This window comes from Nicotiana sylvestris, chromosome 5, assembly GCF_000393655.2.
Source record: "Nicotiana sylvestris chromosome 5, ASM39365v2, whole genome shotgun sequence".
Lineage (NCBI taxonomy): Eukaryota > Viridiplantae > Streptophyta > Magnoliopsida > Solanales > Solanaceae > Nicotiana > Nicotiana sylvestris.
In genome coordinates this window covers 29,821,028-29,829,080 of record NC_091061.1, presented here as the reverse complement: position 1 = coordinate 29,829,080, position 8,053 = coordinate 29,821,028, and the positions used below count along the sequence as shown (strand labels likewise).

Here is an 8,053-nt window from a genome sequence, read left to right as displayed (position 1 = left end):
TTGGACATAAGAATGGTAAAATTTCAAAACGTAGTGAAAATTTTTTTCAAATGAAAATGATATTTAAAAATTAGAGTTGTATTTGGATATGAATATAATTTTGGTTATTTTGAAGTTTTGTGAATGATCTTAGTGAAATTTTTAAAAAATAATTTTTTAGAGTTTTCTAAAATTCATGTGTGAATATTAAAAATTTTATGGTCAAACAATAATTTCGAAAAAAATAAATAAAGTTCGGAAATTCTCACGTCCAAACGGACTCCTCTCTTCTGAATAACTTGGCAACAACTCAATTCACACACATGCACCTTTACAGTTACACGTTGCACTCACACCTCACATTCTCGCCACCTCCACTGTACAATTGACATTTACCAATTACACTCCACCACACACACACACAGTGTAACTATCCATCACTACTCAGATCTAAACGGAAGGGCAAATCTAGCTAACGAGGCTGCCCATCGAAGCTCCTGCCAGAGGCCGTTTCGTCTAATTTTTGATGGAATTCTCTATTAAAGGTCCATTTCTCAACCTCTCTTTTTTGTTTTAATAGGTTCCTGTTGCTTGTATGATTTTACTTGTTGTTCAGATGAAGTGATTATATGTGATGCTTTGTGAATAATCTGAAGTTCCTTAATGTTTGATTATCCGATGGAATGCATTTGGTTTTAGTAACTAGTCTTTTGATTATTAGTTGTTCAATTTGGATAGATAATCTGTTGCTTAAGCAATTTCACTAATTAAAAGGCAAGTGGACCATTAGCTGAATGGAATAAATTGGGCCCTGAGTTATTAGATATGCACAAAAGAGTTTGGGCTTGGTTTAACTGATATTAAATGTGCACAAGAGGTTTGGGGTTAGGTTAGAGGGGGCATTTGTATTTATACCCGCTTTTTGTGTCACCCGCTTTGCAAAAAAAATTGCAAGCATACCCGCTTTTTCGCATAACTTCAACATACGGGGCTGAAGTAGCAAAGACAATCACGCAAAACTTCAGCATTCTAGTAGCCGGGCCTGAAGTTCAGCTCTAGAGTTGAAGTTTTTGTTTGTAAGCTTAAGCTCTAGAGCTGAAGTTTTTGTTTTGTAACTGTCGAACTTCAGCTCTATAGCTGAAGTTTTTGTTTGTAACTGGCGAGTTTTTGTGCTGGAAGAATTATTTGTGCTTAGGAAGGTTGCATGCATGATTATTAAGTTCCAACAACTCGATTTGTCTTAGCTTCTGAATCTTTGCCACCAAAAACATGCGACAATCCAAAATTTGATATTTGAGGTTCATTACCGTCTAGAAGAATATTGTTATTCGCCTCCAGATCTCTATGGATAATATTTATCCTTTATGAAGATAAAGAAGCCCCTTGGGCAATGATAAAGACATGAATCCTCATTAATCTAGCATTTCTTTAATTTTTGTTTGAATCTGTCAATTCCTTTGTTAGTAATTGAGAGACCAGGAAGAAAGTGTTCATTTATATAGTATCACTGCATGGGAAGAACGTCCTAAGGTTCTTAGCTGAGATTCTCCTGTATATGATTTGAGAGAGTTGCAAAGCAATGAGGAGGAGAAAGGGGGCTGAAATTATTTAAAAAGTGGGTACAAGTTAAAAGTTTTAAAAAAAATTGGTATAAGTTAAATGGGGGCGACCAAATAGGGCGCCCCGTGCAATTTAGACAGGTTAAAGGGAATTAGGCCTAATGATCTTTTTGATAATTTCATCCATGTTTTTAGGGATTTTTTCATTCTTATACATTATTTGAAATCTTATTACGAAAAATGTCCATGTTTTGATATTTACCCGACCTAAACACATTTTAGTTACAAAATATATACCATCCTATCTACAACTTTCCAAGCAGCTAAATTGTTCACAAGTGGTACAATAAACATCGTTGTCTTCATCCTCCGTTTTCTCTCTACGGTTTTCAGAATTTTCAAATTTGAAGCCTTTTCTCTCTGTCTCTCTCTCCCATTCGGATTTGGATTTTTCGTTTTTAACGTCTCCAAATATCAATGTTGCTGCTTCAATCAGAACCCATGAATCCTTGTTCCTCTTTTAGTTCCCCAATTTCGTGTAATTCTTTGCTCGTTTCAGAAACCCCATCACTCTCAAGCTGGAAATTTTCTATAATTTCCTCTTTGATATTCCCAAATGGTTCCTCTAATAATATAAACGAAAGATATTTTTATGTGGCCTGGTATACTCCATGAACTGTCTATCACGCAATTCTTATTTTTTTAACTTTTTTTTGTTGGTTACTTGGTCTATATACTGACTTTGCTGCGACACTTATCTACAACTTTCATATATTATTTCTAACTAGTTAAATATAACTATAATATTATACAATTTAAATATAATTTTTATATATTTTTATACAATATGTTTTTTATATATTTTGTATCTGATTTATACATAGTAAAAATAAATTTCATACAACTAATTATATATTATACAACTTATTTACAATGTTCATACATTATTTCAACTCAATTATATACAACTACAATATCATACAACTTGAATACAATTTTTATACAATATGTTCAACTTTCATACAATCTTTAAATAAAATATATATTATAGTTATATATATATATATATATATATATATAAACAACAGAATACAATTTTTTTTACAATTTTACTACAACTTTACTACAATTTCTGCAGTATAATGTATGTCATTTCTTCTTCTTCTTCTTCTTTGAGTTTCAATCTGCAATTCAGCCAAAATCAAGTGTAATCTTCACCAAAACACCCTCAAAATTGATATATAAACTCCAAACAATATTCCCAATTGTTTGCAACAACACCCAATCCAAACAAATAATGATTTTTGAAAATTTAAATTCGAATTCAAAGCTTCAAAGCTTTTTAATGGTTGTCAATGGCGGAATTGCTGCTCTCCTTTCCTTTGATTTACATTACTGGAACTAGGGATGGAGAGATAGAGAGAGACGTAGAGAGAATTCTCAATTTTTTGCAACAACACCCAATTCAAACAAATAATGTTTTTTGAAAACCCAAATTCAAATCAAAGCTTCAAAGCTTTATAATAGTCGTCAATGGTGGAATCGTGGGTGAGTGCAAGATACGTGGGGAAGGGGGTGGGATGTGGAGAGAGAAACATGGGGTGAGTGGAAGATATGTTAGAGTTATTTTAGGACACTAATTATTATCATTAATTCCCTTAAAATGTACTAAATGGTAATTAGGTATATAAAATGTAATTATAGTAAAATTTGAGTCGGGAGGATAATATAGTTTCATATAGTGTATAATTTCATGTTTTTATTTAGAAGAATTAACCCAAATAGCTGCCCATCTAATCTCTTAAACTAAAAATAGCCCGTAAATATATAATTTATGTATAATATGTGTATAATTGTATATAAATAATGTATAATCTATGTATACCGACTAGAAAAAATATACAGTAAATTTGAACGGCTATTTGTGCAACAATCCCTTTTATTTACTTGGGTCGTTAGGGACATGTCTAGATCTACAACAGATTGAGTAGGTAAACTCAGGGGCCATTGGATTGATTGTGTGCCTCCTTTCGAAATCTCATGTACATTGTCCCGCGAAAATGCCCCGAAGTATCTTTGAATTGGGTAAAAATTGCACGGGGCGTCCAATTTGGTTGTCCCCATTTAACTTATGCCCACTTTTAATTTTTTTTTTTTAACTTATACTCATTTTTTAAACAACTTCAGGCTTCTATTTGACAATGATTTTATATGGTGGTTGTGAACATATTTTAATGTAGTTTATGATGTTTTACAATATTGGTGAGCTTGTATGACGCTTTATTTTTTACTATTGCTTAGGATTTCTTCTTCTTTTTCTTAATTGCAAAATGGGTTCATTAAATTTATTGTTGTTTTGACAAATTGATGATTGGGGTTTGTTCCTGATGATATTTGGAGGTTATGTTTCAAATTTGAGCTCATTTGGAGTAGATTTAGGTATTAAATCGTATATTGGATTGTTATAATTCGAAGAACAAATATCTCTTTCTGGTTTGCACTTCAGGTCTATTTCGCCTTAAGTATATAAAAACGTTGGTTGCACTTCAAACCTTTTGGTCTTAAGTGCATCTGAAGTACAATTTTTCACTTTAGACTTATTTGCCTTAAGTGTAGCAAAACATTTGTTGCACTTCAGACCATTGGCAAGTGCATATGAAATGCAATTTTTCACTTCAGATTTATTGGCCTTAAGTGTAGCAAAACGTTGTGTACTTCAGACCTTTTGGCCTTAAGTGCATCTGAAGTCCAATTTTTCACTTCAGACTTCTTGGCCTTAAGTGCATTAGACATTGGATACACTTCAGACCTATTTGGCCTTTAGTGCATCTGATGTGTAAATCACTTCAGACTTATTGGCCTTAAATGAATAAAAATGTTTGTTGTACTTCAGATTTTTTGGCCTTAAGTGCATATGAAGTGCAATTTTTCACTTCAGACTTATTGGCCTTAAGTGCATCTGAAGTGCAAATCACTTCAGACTTATTAGCCTTAAATGAATGAAAACGTTTGTTGCACTTCAGATTTTTTGGCATTAAGTGCATCTGAAGTGCAATTTTTCACTTCAGACTTATTGGCCTTAAGTGCATCTAAAATGCAATTTTTCACTTCAGACTTATTAGCCTTAAGTGCATCTAAAATGCAATTTTTCACTTCAGACTTATTAGCCTTAAGTGCATGACACCATTGGTTGCACTTCAGACCTATTTGGCCTTAAGTGCATTTGAAGTGCAATTTTTTCACTTCAAACTAATTTTTTTTAACTTCAGACTCGATAAGTCTGAAATTGATCGTAAAGTGGGTATGCTTGCAAATTTTTTTACAAAGTGGGTATAGGTTCAGTTGTGACCAAAAACTAGGTATAGATGCAAAAGCCCCGTTGAATTGGAGGCCATTAGTGGACTAGATATGTGGATGTTAGGGAAAGCATAGAATAGGGTAGACAAGATAGATTAGAATTTTCTTTTTCTTTCATTTTGCTTAGGGGTTGTAACAAATATTTTGAACCTCATGTCAGTGTGCTTGCATGTCCAAATTTCATTTATTCTGTCTCTACTTACGTCGATATGAGTCGATGCAAATGATCCTGTCTCAACACAAGACTTGGGGTGCTTAACTAGGGGTGTTCAAACCGAATCGGAAAATCGCACCAAACCGAAAAATCAAACCAAATCGATTAAAAAACCCGGTTAGGTTTGGTTTGACTTGGTTTGGTAGTGAGTAAAAAAACCCGAACCAAACCAACTATAAATATATAAATTTTATTTATATTTTTAAGACTTTATAATGATTTTTTTTTGAAAATGTAGAAATATTTGGGATCCTCTCATGTATTAACCTTGAAACGTAAATTAACGAAAGATTATTGTTAGACGACTAAGAAAATAACTATCATGTGTTACTAAAAAAATTCACCCATTAGAATATTTTAATAGATCATATGTTTGTAAATTTTTTTCCATATTTACTAAACATATATTCACTTATCAAAGCTTTCTCTATAATTTTAACAAAGTAAGATTGAAATAATATTCATGTAACAAAAAACCCGAAAATCCGAAAAACCCAACAAAACCGAACCAATCTAAACCGATATAGTTGGTTTGGTTTGGTTTTGATAAAAATCAAACCAATCCGGTCCATGTATACCCCAATGCTTAACATCTTCCTCCAGCCAACTAAATCTGCTTAATCCGGATATTTCGTCCCTTACCAAGTAAGGGACTCATTTTGGTATTTCAAAAGGGATTTTACTTTTTCAATAAACAAGTTTTTCGGTTAAGGCGATCTACACCATTCCAGTGTCATATTTTTGTTGCTTTCAAATAAAATCCCCTTATTTTTTATAAATAGCTTTTTAGTAAAGAAACACGTTGTTTAAAGGGTGTATGACATGGGGCACTCGGCCATCCAATACTATCATGCAGTTGGTACATGAAAGAACATAAACACCAAGATTGCTCGAAAGTATTAAAGTAAGCATCATCAGGAGATGTCATGAAGTGTGTATATATATATATATATCATTTAAGCAAAAGTTATTGGGTTCGTCCGAACCCGTCGCCAATACTCTCCGCCCTGCTTCTATACAAGGCTTATCGTGCAACTTGTAAGCATGGGCGGATTTAGGGGGCTGGAAGGGGGTTCCGAACCCCCTTCGCCGAAAAATTACACTGTACATATAATGCAAAATCTGTTTTTACCTCTATATATTAAGTTTTGAATCCCTTCGATACAACTCAAAAGTGTGGCTTAGTGGTCAAGAGATTCAAAACTTTTGTAAGGTCATAGGTTCAATTCCTACTAGCTACAATCTTTTTTTTTTTTTGAACTCCCTTAGCAGTGATCCTGGCTTCGCCACTGCTTGTAAGGATTCTCTTTCGAGCTGTTGAGTGTTGTTTCGTGTCTTCCTCCATTTTAACTCCACAATTTGGACTTCAAACATGTTGAACATGTCGTGGAGTCCCTCTAACGCTTTAATTTGATTCTGTGTGGTACAGTGGTAGCCATCTACTTTTTTTTTTTTTTTTATAGAGTGTAGCTTGGGTCGACGTTCAGCTTGTGAGATAATGGAAGGATCAATCCTGATGTATTTTGAAATAAAATAATTGTCTAGCTAATATCCATAGGTGGAGGTAGTTAGATAAAAGTGACATTTCTACTATCAAGTACCCAATTATCGGTACTTTATCTTCCCCCACATTTTGGTCCATGTTGCGTCCTTTTTATTCCCCAATCTTTATAATGTAAATAACTTTCATTATTAACTTGTAGGAGTATCAAGTGAAAACATAATTTTTGAAAATTGACAAGAAATTAATATTTAATAGGTGATGATAGTTATAGAAAGTAGAAAAGTGTACTATACTGAAAAGGTATTGATTATCCACAAAGTAAGAAAGTGTATTGCAATGAAAATATCAATTTAATTCTGGCTCTCACCGCGTAGACCTATAGTTACTTGAAATATGAGAAAAGTTTGTATTTAAACTGGATCTTTTTGGTATTTTAATATTTTGATTGCTTTTGGGGTAATCTAACTAGATAATACTTTTCAAATTCTAAAATTTTTCTTGATACTCCAACAAGTTAATAATGAAAGTAACACATTATAATGATTTTAAAAAACATGTACCTTATGTAGAGGGAGATAATATTTGGTAGCAGGAATGTCATTTTCATCTAATTACCACTCTCTATTGGTAATAACTAGGCAATTTTATATTCAAAGTTTATATAAAAATCTCAACCACTATTGGTGGTAGTTATACAATTATTGTAATTAAAAGATATATCATAGCATGTTTGGCCAGGCATCTAGATCTCCTTATTTTGGGAAATGCTTTTCGAAAAATATACTTTTAGAAATTAGTAGTTTGTGGTTGGCTAATCAATTTGCAAAGCACTTTTGAAAACATTAGAGCATGTGTTTGGTGACTCTTTGTGCACATTGAGCAAGATTGCCCTTGTTTATTTCCATTCTCAGGTATCATAATTTGATGTTGCTTTAGTTTGCTGACTATATTTATATGCAGGCATATGTTATACAGCAAGGGGAGTTTGAGTCTCTCCATCAAGACCTGATTTCTGGTTTTGTAAATTCTAATTTGTTAATCATTTAACTAACAATAAAGCCTCTGTTCACTGTGGCAAGGTGCTGAAGATGAAATTGTGCCTAGTGGCATAGCCAAATACAAACTTTGTCAGAAAGTTATATTGCGTAAATAGGATAATACATATATAAAATTTTGAATTCACTTCTCTCAAGAGAAGTACAAGTTCTGAAATCTCTTGTGTGGAATTTTGGATTTTTAATTTTGATTACATTGCATCTCCTTTTCCCAGCAATTCCCAAAATTAAAATATAAAAATCTCAGGTTTAGATCCTCTATTGTATATGTTTAATCCTAGATTATGCGTCTACTGTATTTGTTGATGAGATCTGAACTCCCAAGTTAGGAGCCTTGACGTAACTGGTAAAATTATTGTCATGTAACCGAAGGACGATCAACTGG

General features: G+C 32.9%; 1 long non-coding RNA gene across 1 annotated transcript; it reads left to right on the top strand.

The window, feature by feature from the left end:
• Positions 1-261: 261 nt before the first annotated feature.
• Positions 262-7,825, top strand: LOC104228533 (uncharacterized). The gene is made up of 2 exons (XR_711357.2): positions 262-524; positions 7,574-7,825. It is a non-coding gene; the product is annotated as an uncharacterized lncRNA (long non-coding RNA).
• Positions 7,826-8,053: the final 228 nt, after the last annotated feature.